The sequence below is a fragment of the Dasypus novemcinctus genome, chromosome 22 (assembly GCF_030445035.2).
Source record: "Dasypus novemcinctus isolate mDasNov1 chromosome 22, mDasNov1.1.hap2, whole genome shotgun sequence".
Classification (NCBI taxonomy): domain Eukaryota; kingdom Metazoa; phylum Chordata; class Mammalia; order Cingulata; family Dasypodidae; genus Dasypus; species Dasypus novemcinctus.
In genome coordinates this window covers 49756048-49773698 of record NC_080694.1, presented here as the reverse complement: position 1 = coordinate 49773698, position 17651 = coordinate 49756048, and the positions used below count along the sequence as shown (strand labels likewise).

The 17651-nt window shown below is 43.4% G+C and overlaps 1 protein-coding gene across 2 annotated transcripts in view; it reads right to left on the bottom strand.

Moving 5' to 3' along the window:
- CAP2 (cyclase associated actin cytoskeleton regulatory protein 2) overlaps window positions 1-9716 on the bottom strand; it is a 161419-nt gene extending 151703 nt beyond the window's left edge. Inside the window, exon 1 of one of the 2 annotated variants that reach the window (XM_004484784.5) lies at window positions 9499-9716. The gene's annotated coding sequence lies outside the window, so the exon portion shown is untranslated. The remainder of the gene's footprint in view (window positions 1-9498) is intronic. The other variant, XM_004484785.5, reaches the window with a different exon arrangement.
- Between the last annotated feature and the right edge of the window lie 7935 nt (window positions 9717-17651).

Below are 17651 nucleotides of genomic sequence, written 5' to 3'. Positions count from 1 at the left end.
CTTTGCTGACTCCGCTGCCTGGGGGATCCTTCCCATGACCACTGCAACCCTTTCTTCAAATCCAAATCCTCCCAAAGGTCTTCCAGCATCCCACAAATTGGAGGTATATCTATATTTTTTATTTTTATTTCTTATTTTTGGTATATATTTTATTATTTCTCCGCTCCGTTGTCTGCTCTCTGTGTCCATTCACTGTGTGTTCTTCTGTGTCTGTTGTATTCTCATTAGGTGGCTCTGGGAACCCATCCTGACACCTTCTGGAGTGGGAGAGAGGTGATCATTCTCTTGGGCCACCCCAGCTCCCTAGTTTGCTACATCTCATATTATCTCTTCTCTGTGTCTCTTTTTTATTGCGCCATCTTGCTGCGTCAGCTCTCTGTGTGGGTGGCACCACTCCTGGGCAGTCTGCTCTCCTGCATGGGGCTGCACATCTTGCACGTGGGCCAGCTCGCCACACGGGCCAGAAGGCCCTGGCTTTGAACCCTGGACCTCCCATGTGGTAGGTAGAAGCTCTATCTGTTGAGCCACATCGGCTTCCCTGGAGGTGTATTATTTCCTGTCATCTCCGAGAAAGCCAGAGTAGAATATAGTAGGGTAAAATAAACAACCACGCGTATCAATGAACTCACCGTCCCTTCTGCCCTCTCCACTTGGCTGGGTGGCTCCTCAGTACTATCCCTGATCCGTCTTGTAGTATTTCTCCTCTCATCTGGGATCTCTGAAAGTCAGAGCCTGGGTCTCATAACTCGGTGTAGTGGAAAAAGCATTTAGGGGGCCCAAGAACCTTAACTTGAGACCCAGCCCCTTAACTGATGACCAGTGTGATTCAGGGCAGAGTCTCGGTTTTTTTGTTTCTAATACACGAATTCACACCTTATTCTTTATTCCCTAACTTAAGCAAATGCATGTGAACATGGTTCGAGCTGTGTTCTGTGCTGGCCACTGGATGTGCATGGGTGAGCACAGGCTGTCCTCAGGGCGCCACGATCTCCTTGAGAAGTGGTGTGGTTTGGCTGCTGGATACAGGCTAGCTCTCTGGAGCACAAGGGTACAGGGAAGTGGGCTCCAGCAGCAGAAAACAGCCCAGAGGGAGCTGAGCCGATGGGGAAAGACCGAGTGTATCTTGAAAGCTGAACTTGGGGTGGTAGAACTGGGTGAGGACGAAGCCATAAAATCATAGACTTTGAATGCTGAATGTGCCCGGGACAAACCCTTAGTCCCTTATTCCACTCCCTGTCCAAATCCTCTACTTTGGGGGAAGCTCTCCTATTCCTAAATCCCCACACCTTCCTTTGCTCTTTTTCAGGCCACGGAGGAAGTAGAGATAGAGGAGTCGCCTTCTCTTGACTCAGGATCTGTAGGTTTCAGGTCTCCTCCAAAGCCACAGCCTGGTCCTGGGAAAGAAGGGCCATGGAGACCCCACTGGCCAGGTCATGCTGACCTGGACAGGGTTTTTATGGACCTTCCGTCCTTCTATCAAGTCAATGTATTGCTGTGCCCCGTGTTTCTGGAATATATAAAGAACTCTTGCAACTCAATAGTAGTAAGACAAATGACCCAATTTAATGGGCAATATATTTGAATAGACATGTCTCCAAAGAAGAGGTGCAAATGGACAATAAACACATGAAAAGATGCTCAACATCTTTAGTCCTTAGGGAATGGCAAATCAAAGCCACGATGAAATATCAATTCATATCCACTAGGAAGGCTGTTATTTTAAAAAGGAAAATAAAAAGTGTCAGCAAGGATGTGGAGAAATCACAAAACTTGTGCATTCCTCGTGGGACTGTAAAATGGTGCAGCCACTTTGGAAAACAATTTGGCAGTTTCTTAAACAGTTAAACATAGATTTGCTCCCTGACCTGGCCATTCTGCTTCTACTCAAGGCCAAGTAAAAACACATATCCAGCAATGACTTGTCCGTGAACGTGCAGAGTAGTATCGTTCATTATAGCTGAAAAGTGGAAACAGCCCAAACATACAAACATAGAGCATATCCATTCCATGGAATATTATTCAGCAATAAAAAGGAACAAAGTATGGATGCCGATTAACTTCAAAAACAGTATGCTAAATGAAAAAAGCCATTTACGAAAGAGTCCATTTACACGAACTATCCAGAAAATATATAGAAAGTAGAGAAGTGATCACCTAGGCTGGGAGAGGGAATGGGAGTGAATGAAAATGGAAGTCTCTATTTGGAGTGATGGAAATGAGTTAAAATAAGATTGAGGAGGTGGCTGTGCAATCTGTATATAAGTTAATCATTGAATTGTACACTTAAAATGGGGACTCTTACGGTGCACAAGTTATACCTCAATAAAGCTCTAAAAAACAAATGAAAAAGCACTGCTCCCCTTTATAGAGCCTTAGTGGAAAGCCAGGTAAATCTCGGAAACTTTGCTGCTCGCACGTCCCAGCCAAGTCACAGGACATAATTCAGCTTGATCACAGAGTCCTCAGAATGCCACACCCCTTGCTCTTGCAAGAAGTTGTAGGGGCCGGGAAAGGTGATGGACAAGAGCGGCAGTTCTTGAACTCCAGGGCATCGGAATCACCGGGGAGTGGGGGGCTGGGGGGGCGAGGCTTCCTACACACAGATTCCTGGACCCCATCCTCAGAAACACCAGGTCGGTAGTTCTAAGTGTTCCCCAGAATCTGGAATTTTAAGAAGCACGTGAAGAGCACAACGACTACGTTTTGAGAAACGTTACAGTAAAGCTGCGCAGGAAGGCAGTGGGAGCACGCAGGCATGGGGCGTTAGGAAGTACAATTGAGCCTAGGGTACTTGGGAGGCTTCTGAAGTTTATTTAAGAACTAAACGAAAGCTCAAAGGATGAGGAGGTGTTGTTCAGAAGAATGAAGCTATGTAAAGGCATTCCCAAGCCTATGCCCAACAAGTGCAGGGGCATGGAGGAACTAACAGCCAGAAAATATTTCCTGAGCAGCACCATGTGCCAGGAAAGCATGAGGACAGGCGACAGATGACTAGTTAAGGGTTGGGGCTGGTGTGCAGGGTCCTTGGGAGGATCTGAAGCTGGGAGGGGACAGCGGGTGGAAGAGAAGCTGACAGATGTTTAGACTAAGCAAGACTTGGGAAAGCACTGCACAGACGATGGCTGGGAGGCAAAAGGAGAGGTGGAGGGTAATTTAGAAGTCTCTTCAGGGTAGAGTGGTGCCAATAAAAATGAAGAGAGGGCAGAGGCTATCGAAGATGAGTTCAGTGAACGAGGTTAAGGTGCCTACAGTGGTATTTAGATGACAGCTGGCAGCCGCAAGTAGGAGACTTCCAGATTTCTGGAATGGAGTTCTAAGTATTTTTCCTGCATCATCATAAAACCTGCCACAGGATTCTACAGAAGATGAAAAGAGATGATGAAGCTAACTTTGTGAGCTTTAAAGTGCTAAGTTTCATTAGGGTAATTTACCTCTGAATGCTCCACAGCACGAGTCACTGTGATCTACTACATGTGTTACCACATCTCCTATTCCCCAAATTCAATGACCGTGACACCTCAAACACCACACGTCTAAAGTGGATAAAACCACAAGCATTACTGACCCGAGGCATGAAAAGGGGTATCAATTCATAAAGCCAGTTATTTCTCACGACATGACTAGAAATATTTTACTTTATGAAAACCTGCCATTTCAGTGTTCAGAATGCCTTATTTCTCTGGAATAATGAAGGTAATATGGTTTGCTGAAATTCCATCTAATCTCAAAATTTACTGGGATTCACCATAAGGTTTACATACAATTGAATAACAGATTCAGCAATGTCTTAAAAGAAAAATTAAACCAACCAACCAACCAAAATACCCTAAGGGGAAGCAGATGTGGTTCAAGCGATTGAGCTCCCCTCTACCCCAAGGGAGGTCCCAGGTTCCGTTCCCAGTGCCTCCGAAAGACAAGCAAGACAGCAAGCTGATGCGATGGGCAGGCATGGCGAGTTGACGCGACAAGAGACACGAGGAAAACATAATGAGAGACAGAGCAAAGCAGGGAGCAGAGGTGGCTCAGGGGATTAGGTGCCTCCCTCCCACATCAGAGGTCCTGAGTTCAGTTCCTGGTGCCTCCTAAAAAAGAAACAAGAAAAATGAACAGACACAGCAAGTGCAAACAACACAGGGGTAGGGAGAAATAAATTTAAAAATGAATCTTAAAAAACAAAACCAAAAAAACCCCCTAAGCATCATTTTTAATTGTTGGGCCAGTTTTACGCATGGACATTTTCAACAAGTGCAAGTGGGATCATTCGATTTAAAACAGCCAAGGTGATGGATTTGTCCCAAGCATTTTCTTCCAACCCGTTTTTGCTTCTTTATGTGCCTCAGCCTCCTGGATCTACTTCCACAGTAGCCGTGTGAGCAGCTGAAATTCCAAGGAACCAGAAAGAGGGGCTTTCTGGACTAGGAGAGTGTGCGGGAAATCCCTGAGAGGAGAGACCTGAAGAAGTGGGTCCTGGATTCCATCTATGATCCAGCAGAAGTTCCAGTTTCACCCCAGACTGGGTGTGAAATTATGCATGTGTGGGACAGACCCAGAGGCTTTAATAGTTGAACTACTATAAACCAGGGTTCAAGTCTGAGATTAACCCATAATTAACCTAAGTGTGGAACCAAAGGGACACAGCAAAGGCTCTGAAAATGAAAGGATGTAGGAACCACTCCCCACAGGATACAAGACAGACCATGTGGTTTGGACTTAACTGGGTTGATTTCCTGATATAACAAAAAATTGAGTCTAATGGACCCAGACTCTTACAACATAATACTCAAAATGTCAAGAATTCAATAAAAAAAAATACTGGACATGCAAGAGACTAGAGAAATTCTCAAGAGAAAAAGACAATCAATAGATGACAACCATGAGATGACCAGATGCCGGAATTATCAAACATATTTTAAAGGCGCTATTCTAATTATGCCCCCGGTAATAAAGGTAAACACTTTTGAAAAGAATGGAAAGATGCAAGTTCTGAGACATAGAAACTATAAAAGAGAAACAACTGAAAAATAACTATAACTGAAATTAAAAATTCAGTGGATGGGGTCAACAGCAGAATGGAGATGAAAGATGAAAGTATCAGTGAACTTGATGATACAGAAATTACCCAATCCAAAGAACAGAGAGAAAGAAGATTGGGAAAAAAAAAAAAAGCAACAGAGCTTCAGGGGCCTGTGGGACACTATCAGAGTGTCACTGGAGTCCAAAGAGGAGATGATGCAGAAAACATATTTGAAGATCATGACCAAAACCTTTCCAAATGTGGTGAAAGCCATACATTTACAGATCCAATATGCTATCTGTCTGGCTACTACACAGAGACAGCACATGCTCCCAATACTTCACAGGGAATGCCTCCAAAGGAAGGAAAAGAAAAATGAGTAAAGCGAAGAAATAATTGTCTAAAAAGAAATAAATAAAATGTGATGGGCCATCATCCCCTCATGAGAGCTGTCGTAAGTACCAAGACATTTAGTTCTTAAGTATCTTTCTTAAATCCAGCAGAACGAGTAGTCACTAGAACTATGTTAATCAATTAATTGGTTCATTTATCAACTCTAAACTTGCAGAAAGGGGCATTCCTGACCCTTTATTTCTGGTCAGAAAACAGGAGCAAGTTGATCTACAAAAGGAGTTTTTAAACTTTTTATTTGTAGATAACCTGAAAGAATTTTGTAAAACTCTATATCCACTTGCATAGTTTTAGACTGACATACAAAAACTTTTACCAAATGTGAATGGTTACAGAGGCTATTCTTTCCAGCAACCTGTAAATATTGACCTGTAAAAAAAACAAAACAAAACACCTCTTTCAAATAAGTCCAAAGAAACTCATCACTCATTTTAAAAGAATACATGAACAGGCTGCTCTTTAATAGGCAGAAACTGTGCCTAATTATATTTTCTCCTTGAACTTCTATTTCCATTTTACTAGTCCTGTAGAAGTTTATCCTAATTTTATATTTTTTATGTTTTAATGCTTTTTGTTCTCTACCCTCTCCTACTTTTCTACATCAAAAATATGAATGTAAATTTTAATTTAACCTCAAGTCAAAAATGTTAAAAAAAGTTCTTCTGATTCTTACCTTATCGTAACAACACTACTATAAATTTTGACTAGTTATTAAATGTAAATAAAAGATAATTTTTATTAGAAATTTCATTTTTTAGTAACTTTTTTTCATTGTTTCATGCCATATGGATGAGTATACTTATTCCTCAATACTAGATTGAGCAGCAATTTGATTCTTATTTCTTGTTTTTAAATAATGTAAATGCTGGGAAATTTTATTCATGTAAATGAGGATTTGGGGATAGATAAATTTTGTCATAGCAATGTCGCTCAGTTCTCTGAACCTTGTCCAAGTAATATGCTACACATTTCATAGTGATGAAATATCAAAAATTATTTTAATCCTAAGTATAAGGAGAAATTGGGAGAGACTGAAATTAAGCGATCACCCTTACTAGGTCATCCATCTGGGTTGTGCCAGCCATTCATTGTGTTGAACAAGGCTATTTTACAACTTTGTACTGATAGACGCTAACGGTAGAAAACTGATAGACACAAATAGTAGTGTCTATAGACATGCCAATAAACTTTATCCTGTGCAAGTTCAGTTGACTTCCCTCTTCCTTGTAGAAGAAGCCAGTTTTGCACCTATTAAGCACATTTACTTCGGCACTCATAGAAGCGTGTCTGCTCTTTTGACAGGGAACGTTCAGGGTGCTGTACTAACCACTTCTGCACCTGGCTTGAAGTAAGGCTCCTTTGATTTCGTGATTAAAGCTGGCCTCCATCCCATCCTGATCCCAGGTGAACCTGGAGGGCCTGAGGATGCTCCTGAGAGAGGGTGTCCAGTGGTCCAGCTGTGAAAGTTTACTGTAAACTTTGACATCAGAATTTTCCACACTTCATGCATGGGAAAATAGATGATACAAGTAGAATTTGAGTAGGCTGAGAAGTCGGAATCTCAGTTATAGTAACTTTATCTTGGTTTGGGGGGATGCATAAGCTTTCTGTATACAGCAGCAACGTGTAAGTCCGAAGAATCACCTCTCTTTTTTTGGCCATTCACCCACATTCACACACAGTGTGACTCAGCAATTTCACACCGAGAGGAACTCTTGCACACATACCCTGAGAGACATGGACCAAACTCTTCAAATCAACACTCTTTGTAACAGCAATACACAGGAACCATCCAAACGTCCACCAAAGAGAATGGATAAGTAAACTGTGTAATATTTTCACCAAGAAATATCAAACAGCTACATACAGCAGTGTAAGTGAATCTTAAAAACACAATGCTGAATTTTAAAAATGTAAAGATTACATATACCCTTTTAAAAAACCAACCAACAAGCAAACCTAAACAAAATATTATTTAGAAATACATACATATGTTACAAAACCAGGGAGTGAGCAACACAGAACACAGGGCTGCGAGAAACATGGGGAATGGCATATGGGAAGAGCACAAAGAAAGTTTCCAAGTCTGGTAATGGGTTTGCAGGTGTTCATTTGAATATAATGTTTATAACTTACATTGGCTTAGGATATCCTTTTTCATATGTAAAATATTACATAGTTGGCAAATTAAAAGAAAAACTTACATAAAAACATCTTTTAGGAAATATTCACAACAAAACACCATAATGCCCAAAATAATAAGTCAATACTACTCTTGAGAGTATTTAACTTATTAACTCCCAGGGCACGATGAAGGTACTCAGAGAATCTGGCTCATTAATCCTTTCCAGAAGTTTCTTCTCCAAACCCTAGTACATGGTAGGTGCTAATTTTGTAAGGCCTTAAGAATTAAGAATGGCTTTTACATTTTTAAATGGTTGAAACAAAAAGAAAAGAAGACTAATATTTTGTAACTAATGAAAACAATGTGAAATTCAAATACTGTGTCCACAAATAAAGTGAAACATAACATACCCATTTGTTTGTATTGTCTAGGGCAGCTTTCAAGCTTCAACAGAAATGAGTAGTTGCTGAAGAGGCCAGATGGTCAGCAAAACCTAACATATTTACTCTCTGGCCTTTTTTACAAAAATATTTATAGCCCCTTACATTAACTATAATATATCAAGAGTTTAGGGTATCAAAAACTTAAATTATTTCTCACTCCCATGATGAACAGTCAAAACCTAATTCCCTTCTAGTCAAGATCACTTTCATGACTTTTCAGAGTCAACTTCTTTTTCTCTTTATTCTTAATAAATATCTACATGACACTTTGATCCTGATGTTAAGAATTTTGAGATTTGGGAATTTATGGAGAAATAATGTTTCCATGCAAAATATGCAGTATCTTGAGTAATGCCCTGGCCACGAACTACTGAATTACATATTTTCAGCAATGTTTATTGCCTGCTCTCTGCGTGCTATGAGCTAAAATACAATTGGGGCTATAGGAATTACCCAAACCCCCATCCTTGCCCTCAAGAGGCTTACAGTCTGATTAGACTCTAATAACTATACAAATAATCTTCCCGAAGAGCACTCTACAGCTGTAAACTTACATTACATGGGTTTGGATTTTCATTTTACCAAGGACTCCTAAAATGTCACTTAAATGAAAAGACATTCACATAAGCCAGAAGGGAATAGTTTCTCTGCAAACAACTCCGGTAAACTATGGTGCATAAATCTCAAAGGTTTCTCTAGTCCAGTGATCACATAACCAAAGGTTCTTGATCTTTTTGCTGGGTGTTCCGCTCCACTCTGGGCATTTAGACCTGATCCCAGTTTAATATCCTAAATGCAGTCACACATATTTACTCGTTCCTAACATTGCTCAAACTTGCAGCCTAACCGTGGTGCCCGACACCCCTCGGGCGACCACCTGCATGTATGATTATGAGCCTTAAAAGCGATGGCCACGCGGCTAATTCCAAGAACTACTACTCAAAGCGGTGAGAAAACCAGCGGTGAGATGCAGTTTTCGGAACCCCACGCCGCCACCGCCTTTTCATTTTTTAAAAGTGACTCATCGCCTCGAGCCGGGTTCTGCTGCGAAACCAGCACCCGTTCTCTCCAGCACTTTCTCCTCGAGGTTGCTAAGGTCAGACCCAAGCAAAAGACGCTCTCCCACCTACGGAGGCGCAGAGCTGAGAGGGCGAGAAGCCCTGAAGTCTGAGGCCCCGCGCGGGGCCCACCCGCACCCGCCCGCACCCACCTTGGAGCGCGCCCGGGCGCCCCGAGGCGCGCGCGGAGGCGGCGGGGGCAGGGCGCGCCGTGGACTTGACCCAGATGGGGCGACCGCCCTCCGCCTGCGCCCCCCGCGGCTCCGCGGCGCCCGGGGGCCCGCAGATCCCCGCACGGCCGCTGTCCCTCGCGCGCCGCCGCCGCGTCCGGGGTCCCCTGCGCAGCCCACCTAGTCGCGGAACTTGCGGGCGTCCGGCGCGCGGCGCCCCCCGCCGCGCACCGCAGCCCCTCCCCGGCCTCGCCCACCGGGACGGCGCCAGGTTTACCTGCCTCGGGGACCGGGGGGGTCTCGTCCTCCGCCACCGAGATCCGCGCGCGGCCCCTCGCGCCCTCCTCCCGCGCGCTCCCCTTCCCCGCCCCTCTCCCTCCTCCCCGCGAGGGGCGTCGGTGTCAGTCACGCTGCTCCCGGGGAGAGTCGCCGGCGGCTTCCGGGAGCTCCAAATACAGACAAGCCGTGGGGGAGAAGGAGGAGAGAGCGGAGCCCGAGCGGAGGGGAGTGGAAATAAAGGGGGGCACAGAGCGGGGTGGGAAAGCAGGGCCAGATGGGCCGCAGGAGAAAGGAGAGGGAGCGGGGGAGGCGCAGGGAAGGAGAAAGGGAACCTGTCTGTGAAAGAAATGAATTCCGTGCATCAGGCAGGGTGGCAGAGAGGTCTGGAAAGATCGGGGAGGTTCCTGGCTGGGGGAGGCCCAGAGAGGTTGGGTCCCCAAAGATGCGTGCGGAGAAGCGGGTAATGGGGTCTTTAGGAAGCAAGAGACGGACCTCCTTGTTCCCCAGGCCGAAAATACAGATAAAGGCTCTGGCAGAAGAGGAGGGTGGCATCTAGCACTGTAGCTGGGCACAGAATCGAATGCATTTGCATCTTGTAACAACATGAAAATGAAGTGTTTTGTATTACAGCAACTTTAAAAGACAAAATAATTGTGTGATTATTGAAAAGCAAACCTAACCAAAACCAATCTACTTTTAAAAGTCTATATTTGTGGGCATTTCCTCTTTCTCTATTGATTATAAACACAGAACTGGAGGCTTCTTTCCTTCTGTGTTAACATTATTAGAAGCAAAGCATTGATTCTCAATTTTCATCAGAGTTTATTTCCATCCGAAAATGTAGACTTGAAATTGTTCATTGAATGAACGCCAAAAAATCCACTGTGTCGCTGGAGAAAAAGGGGAAAGAATGCAATTCTGTCTAAAGCAAAGTCTCCCAAACAAAAAAAATAGGAAAATGAATCTCTAAGAAGCCAGTATTCTCTGTAGACGTTAAAATGACCTCTAATTGCTTTTTGTGCATTATGTACATGGTTTATTCTGACCCCATAGGTCAGAACTTCAGTGAAGGTCATTCCTATGACACATAGCTCTTGACCGACGGCGGTGTTGTGGAGTGCCTCTTTGCTCTCTTCTGCAGAAGGAGAGGAAACAAGACGACCCAAACATTGATCTCAGAGCCATCCTTGTATGCACATTCCTTACATATGTTAGGTGATCAATATGTTTAATGAGAATAATGAATAAATGAATAGATGAATGGATGAAGTACATAAGTGTTTAGAGCATTTATGTTCCAGGAATGCAGAGAATCATGTTTGCATAAGATCCAGATTTTGCGCATTCACAGGAAACCTCCACGTATCCATTCTAAAATGACTTTAAAAAATCAACAAACATTAACTGAGCATTTGCTTGGGTTAAATATATTTTGTGTTGGTGTATAAAGTATTACAGACTCCATAATAAAGATGAATAGAGGCACAAATCTTACCCTTGGGTTTATAATGTAGTAGGAAGAGGAGAGAATCAAAATAACCGCGGTACAAAGAAGACGATGAAAAAACGTCCTAAGAGAAGCAGGAACCAAGTTCTGTGGGTGTACGGAAGGCAGGGAGGTTGCTTCTGGGAATTACAGACTGTTTTCTGGTGGAAATGAAAGTTGAATCTTCAAGCAGAAAGAAGATACAGTGCATGGTGGGAGAAGGCAGCTCAAGAGGATGGAAACAGCAGGCGCCAAAGTGGAGAGGTGATAAAGCCTGCGAGTTTAGCTGGAATGGGGAGTGGTGGGAGCCAGGGAACGCTGGCACTGGGGCACGCTTTCAACCTGAGCCTAAGATGTTTGAACCCCAGAGGGGAGATAATGGGGACCATTGGTTTTTGAGCAGAAGCATGATAGGAATGGTTCATTTGGTGACGTGTGTGGGACTGGAAGGAAATATTTCACTAGTCTGGGAGGGAAAGGAATGAGTCAGAGCCAGATGCCCCAGTCCTTCCCCTAAGTGCTCCCACCCAGCACAGAAGCCACCTACCAAGGGGCGCACCCCCATGAGGCCTCCCCACAGTGAGCTCTCCTTTCTGGAAACGCTCTAACATGGATTGTCGGTATTTTCCAGCTAGACCAGTAATTCCAAGGAAGCAGGGATCATGTCTGTTTGAGTTAAAGCTATTTTCCCAGGGTTTATACATGAAAGTCATTCGGTACGTATTTGTTGATAACATTTTCTTGTGTGGGATCACTTCTGAAGGTTCTGGTAGTGCAACTGGGAAGATGACAGATGCTAGGCTCATCTAAATCCTTTCAGTCCTCCTTGAGATCCCACCCCAAATCTTTCTCCTTCGCGGATGATTTCACTATCTGTTTTTATAAGGAGGCTGATGCATTAATTTCTTCACCTTTTCTCCCCTCATCCCCAAATCTCTCCCCTGCTCCCTTCTCCTCCCCTCTCCTCTCCTCTCTGCTTTATATTTCATGTGGATGGATGTCCCCTTCCTCATCGAAGCTAACACTATTCTCGTCTGAATCCGCTTTGGGCCCTCACTTTTGCATCCTGATCCATCCCCAGCCCCAGTGATTTCTGTCCCCTGGAGTGCAACTGTCACTCCAGTTGCAACTAGTGGGGGCTGCATCCAAGAGCTATAACACAGTGGACTCTTAGGGGCAGGAGGAACCCACCTTTGAAGTGGTTCTTGAATGGCTCTGCCCCACTGCTTTTCTTTACTTAGCATAAAACTTTAACTATTCGAACATGAAGGGTTTTTGCTAGGTTCTCCACAGAGAGTATTGCCAGTGCCAGGTGATTCCCCTCCCAGAATCTGCTCTGTGGACCCAAAGTACCTGAATATCAGTTAAGACACAAGAAGGCTAACCATCTGTGAGCTGGCTTGGTGGAAAGCTCTCCCCCAAAAGGGTGTATTGGATGGAGACAAATGAACTCAGACAGACCCTCTTTCCTAAGAAGGATTCATGCCGATGCACAGAGAGAAAACAGGTCAAGGGATTGCAGGTCGTGTCCCAAATGAAGCTAAACAGATGCCTTCGGTCTCTGTGACACCTGCTCCACCCACATGACTGATGAGACTGTTCCCATCAGATGACTGACCCCAGTAATCCCCCTTGCCCTGCTGGTATGTTCTCTTACTGGCAAACAGGAAAGACCTAAGAAGCACGATGTTCTTTTTTGAAGCTTTTCCTGGCCCTTTAGGAGGACAGGCTGATGGGGGTGTGCCTCCCCCAACATGGCTCCTCGGAAGTCAGAAGTTCTGAAGAACATGTTGCAAGTGTACTATGGGAGTTTGCATTGTATTTTAATAGCTCACAAGTGATTTTACCGGTGGGTGATTCGAGAACATTCCTTCCACAAATAGTTGAGGGCCCACTGCGTGTCACCATGGTAAGTGCTGAGAAGACAACACTCCAAGCAAATAGAGACCAGTAATCATAACCAAAACTTACCCACGGCCCATGCACTGGTCTAAGCGTTTCATGTTTTAACTCAGAAACCTTAGGAGGTGGGATCTGTTCTTATCCCCACTTTATGAATGAAGAGACAAGTACAGAGAGGTTTAGCCCTTTGCCCAAGACCACAAAGCAACATTTGGTAATGAAGTTTGGACCCAGCAGTCTGGTTTATGGTTGTGCACTTAGCCAGGACACTTTCCAGGAGTAAGTAGGAACAAATAGGAACGAATGGAAAACTACCCATTGATAATATCATGAATAGTTACAACAAGACCAGGTTGTGATGGGGATGGATGGCTGGGCATCTCCAGGAATCATCCTGAGAATAAAAACAAGATATCCTGCCTCTGTTGAGCAGGTGATGAGGGACGTATAAACTTGACTAAGGAAAGTGATAGAACTTGATAGTACACCAGTGTTAGCTGTGCAGAGAAAGGAACCATGAGTATCACCCTCCTCAGTTGATGAGATACTGGCAAGCACATTATAAGTTAAGCATTGTTCCATCTCTGGAGTACAAAGTCCTCTTAGTCAGAGGTAACCCTTAGATTGCTTTGGATGAATTAATTCTTTAACTCCTTTTCTTTTGAAAGAAAGAACCAGGGTAGTTCAACTCTGGCCTCCAGACCCTCCTCCTGTCCACTGGAAAAGGGGCGTTGTGAAATACAGCTGCAGATGTGAAATACCCTGAAAAATTTAAAATATTCCAAATTCTTGCCATGTCGAGGTCTCCAGTAAGGCTTTCTATCTTATTTACTTTCACATGTCCTGACCCAGCATCTGTAAGAGATGGAATTCTTTGGAGGCTATGCTGTAGGATCTGATTTTCCCTGAAAATGAGGCGCTACACTGACCTCTCACTTGGTGGAACACCTACAAGGTTGGGCACAGCTGGCTCCAGTTCCATCATCTACCTCTTTCTCTTTGATGCCCCCTCCCCAGCCCCAAACCCCTCAGTTACTTGCATGGTTCTAGCACATGGAAATAAATCTGTGGTGGCAGCGTACACCCTCCTCCCCCCATGTGAGGGTTCTTGGTCATGGCTTTGATGGTCTGCCTACCCATATATGGTGGGCATGAGCCTGGGAGTTGAGTGGCTGGATGAGAAATAGAAAAGCGAAGGCGAACAGCAGAGGTCTCCCTGGCAGAACTTCTTTCCGGGCACTACACATGCACACTTTTATTTGCCCAGTGAACAGGGACTCTTCACCTGGGATCCCTGCAGAGGCTTCAGGAGTCTGTGAACTCCACAGATGGTTTTTTGTGCATTTGTCTGAGGAATGGTTGTTATGGGTTGAACTGTGTCTGCCAAAAAGACATGTTGCAGTCCTAAGCCCCGGTCTAGCGAATGTGACTTCACTTGGAAACAGTTTTTGAAAATATCAGTTAAAACGAGGTCACGCTGGAGTAGGGTGGCCTGAGTCCAACATGACTGGTGCCCTTATAAGCTGGAAAGAGGAGAGGCAGACAGACACGGAGAGGAGAGTGTCATGTGAAGATGGTGCCAACGGAGAAGAGCACGTGGAGATGGAGGCAGAGATTACAGGGACCTGCAAGTCACGGAACGCCACCGATTGCCATCAAACACCAGAAATCAGAAGAGCAAGGAGGGATTCTTCCCTACACATTCAGAGGGAGCACCGTCCTGTCAACTCCTTGTTTTAAGCCACCTGGTTTGTAGTACTTGGTTACGGCAGACCTAAGAAACTAAGACAACAATCCATAGCCTTCATCGCATTCTTCAGAGCGGTCTAGGTCTGCAAATCAATGGTGATATTAATGATGAACCAAAGTGCCCAGCAGAGACAAGTGGTTCCTTCCCTCTCTCCTTCCTGAGACCCCGGGCAAGGTGAACGGCTCAGCCCCAGGAGAACAGAGGCTCTTGGTTCTCCAGAGCAGAGCTGCCAGCAGCCTTGCTCAACAGAGTCGTGTGGGCGGTCCTGCTTGAGATGCTTGCCCTTATGGGGATATGTTCTTCTTTGAAAGGGCGTCTTGTGATGGCCACACCTTCACTCAAAGGGATAGATAACTCACTAATTTCAGGCACTAAGGTAGGGAGAGGGTGAGGTCCAGAGGTGTTGGAAAAGAGGACGTGGGCTTGCAGACCCCTCTTCTCATGTGCTTGTGTCGAATAACTCACTTTTTGCCTAAGCTTGTCCCTGCATGAACATTTTACCTAACCAGAAATAGATGAGACCGCTGGTCTTCACAAACTCGAAGATCCTTTTTAAATTCCACTGGCTCATTGGAACTTTATCTAAATACTCCAGCCTACATTCATCTCTTCCTTCTTTGAATACCTGGGAAAATTGCATTATATATAATATTTTTACATATATGGTACATATATATATATGTGATGTTTATTTACTCAATTGGATAATTACTCAATTTCTTTTTCCTTTTTCTGTCTTTCAAGTCCTGTCTCCTCAGGTACATTTAGGTGCCTAGAGGTAGGCCACACATGTCTCTATTTCCTGTCGCCACACCACGATAAGGAAAGGGCTGCTACTAGCCCATCTGGCATCACTTCCTCTTGGCACGTGGTGGCAAATAGCCTCCATCTACCTGTTATCTAGACATCCAGCCGAGCACAACTATGCACAGGGGCCCTGTGACAGCTTCATTTGTTGACTTTATGAGGCAAATCCAGCTTTAAAGTCAGGCTCTCTGAAAAACACACGTTTGTCCAAAACAGTACAGGAAACGAAGCTATAGCCAAAAATGTTTAACTGTTAGACTTGTTTTTTAAAAATTCCAATTATTGGAAAGAAATAAGGCAATGGCTCTGAAAACAGAATTAGAAAGAGAAAAGCCAGATTCAAAAGCTTACAGTTTAAGGGAGAGAGATTACCCCAGAATTTAAGATGCCCAGAGACCAACTTGAACCCAGCGTGAGAGTATACCCTTGGACTCTGAGTATAAAGAGGGGTTGAAAGAGTGAAATTGCCTGAGGGCTTGTTAGTAGGAAGTCACACATTTATTTTCCACTTTAATGCAATATCTTAAAAATAGTAAAAATGCAAAACAGATTTAAAAATTCATATCATCCTAAGACAGCATGCTAGCATTTGTACATTCTTTCATTTCTTTTCAGTGCTCTTCTATGGGATATATTTTGTAGTTGAAATTTAAAAGCGAAGTCACACTGTAAAATTGAAATAGAGAATCACATTGCAGTTTAAAAAATAAAATTGTTTATTAAGTGGAATACTCCTGCCTCTCTCATTTAATCATGAGATTAGTAAGTATTTATACTATTGCCACAAGACAGGACAGCAAACGATGAGGAAGAAAGAAAAACGGAGAGATGGAAGTCTACAAAGAACTTAGCCAAATTAGCAACTTCCTTTTAAATGCCAAATGCCAAAATAGCCATCCATCTGGCATGTGGAAGGCTTTTAGTAGTTTTGGGTTGAATTAAATATCTGACACATAACACTAAGGGAACAATCTGGAAAATATGCATTGTTGAAAAAAACTTAATGCTGTGTATATATATAACATATATATACTTTTATATATATTAACAATTTATATATTTATATATAAAGATCTAATTATAATTGTATATAGTATATATAATATATTAAATGCATTAAATAGTTTTTTTTTTTAATTAGAGAAGGTGTAGGGTCAAAGAAAAATTACACATAAGACACAGAGTTCCCATATATCACCCTACCATCAACACCATGTGTTAGTGTGGGACATTGGCCGCAATCCATGAAAGAGCATTCCTATAGTTGTACTATCAATTCTAGTCCATCGCCACAATGTTTGTATTATACAGTACCATGTTTGTTTTTCAAATTTTTATTCTAATAATATATGCACAATCTCAAACTTTCCTACTTCAACCATTCTCAAACATACAACCAGTTTAATACAAAGAGTGGGTTGCCCTGCAATTTCAACAAATCTCTGAGACAGCAAGTGGAAAATTCCAAAACAATAGCTCTTTCTCCAGTCAGATACATTCCTAGCCACGGCACCTAATTTTTTTTTTTTTTTTACAGTGAAAAAATAGATATCCAAGTTTCTGCCTGTTTTAGGTCAACAGTCTTCCACAAAACAGGATAGTTTTCCTGGCCAGACATCACCCATGGGAAATAGAATAGATTAGGTTTTATGGATTCTTCAGTGTTTTGAAACAATGCGATCTGGATTGTCTATTTTGCAATGATCCTGAAAAATAACAATAAAGCTGATTTAAAACTTGATCCTTCTTTGTGGCGCCTCGAGAGTACCATTGATATGACTCAATCATTTCTCATCAAACGTAGGGGATAGAATCATGAGTTATTTAGGTGTCCGATCTACATGAAAGAAAGAACTATGTGCTATTGCTTCCTTGCCCAGTATGGGTCAGAGCAGCAAGCACTTGCCTTCCCCTTCTCTCCCCCACACGTCCCATTCTAGATTATCTCCATCATCTTGTGACTAAAGGAGAAAATAACTCCCCAGCTGTCAGTGGCTTTCTCAGTTGCCAACACAAGAACTTGATAATACAGAGAGACATTCCTGCACCAAGGAAAGAGAAGAAGCATGTACACTTTGATTACTCTATGTAAGCTTCTGGTTGGTGGAAATCGGGGGAGGGAGGCTGTTCCTCTGCCTGCCCTTACCCTTGGACCCCAAAATATCTGAGCTATAGGAAGGACTCCGTTATGGATTGAATTGTGCCC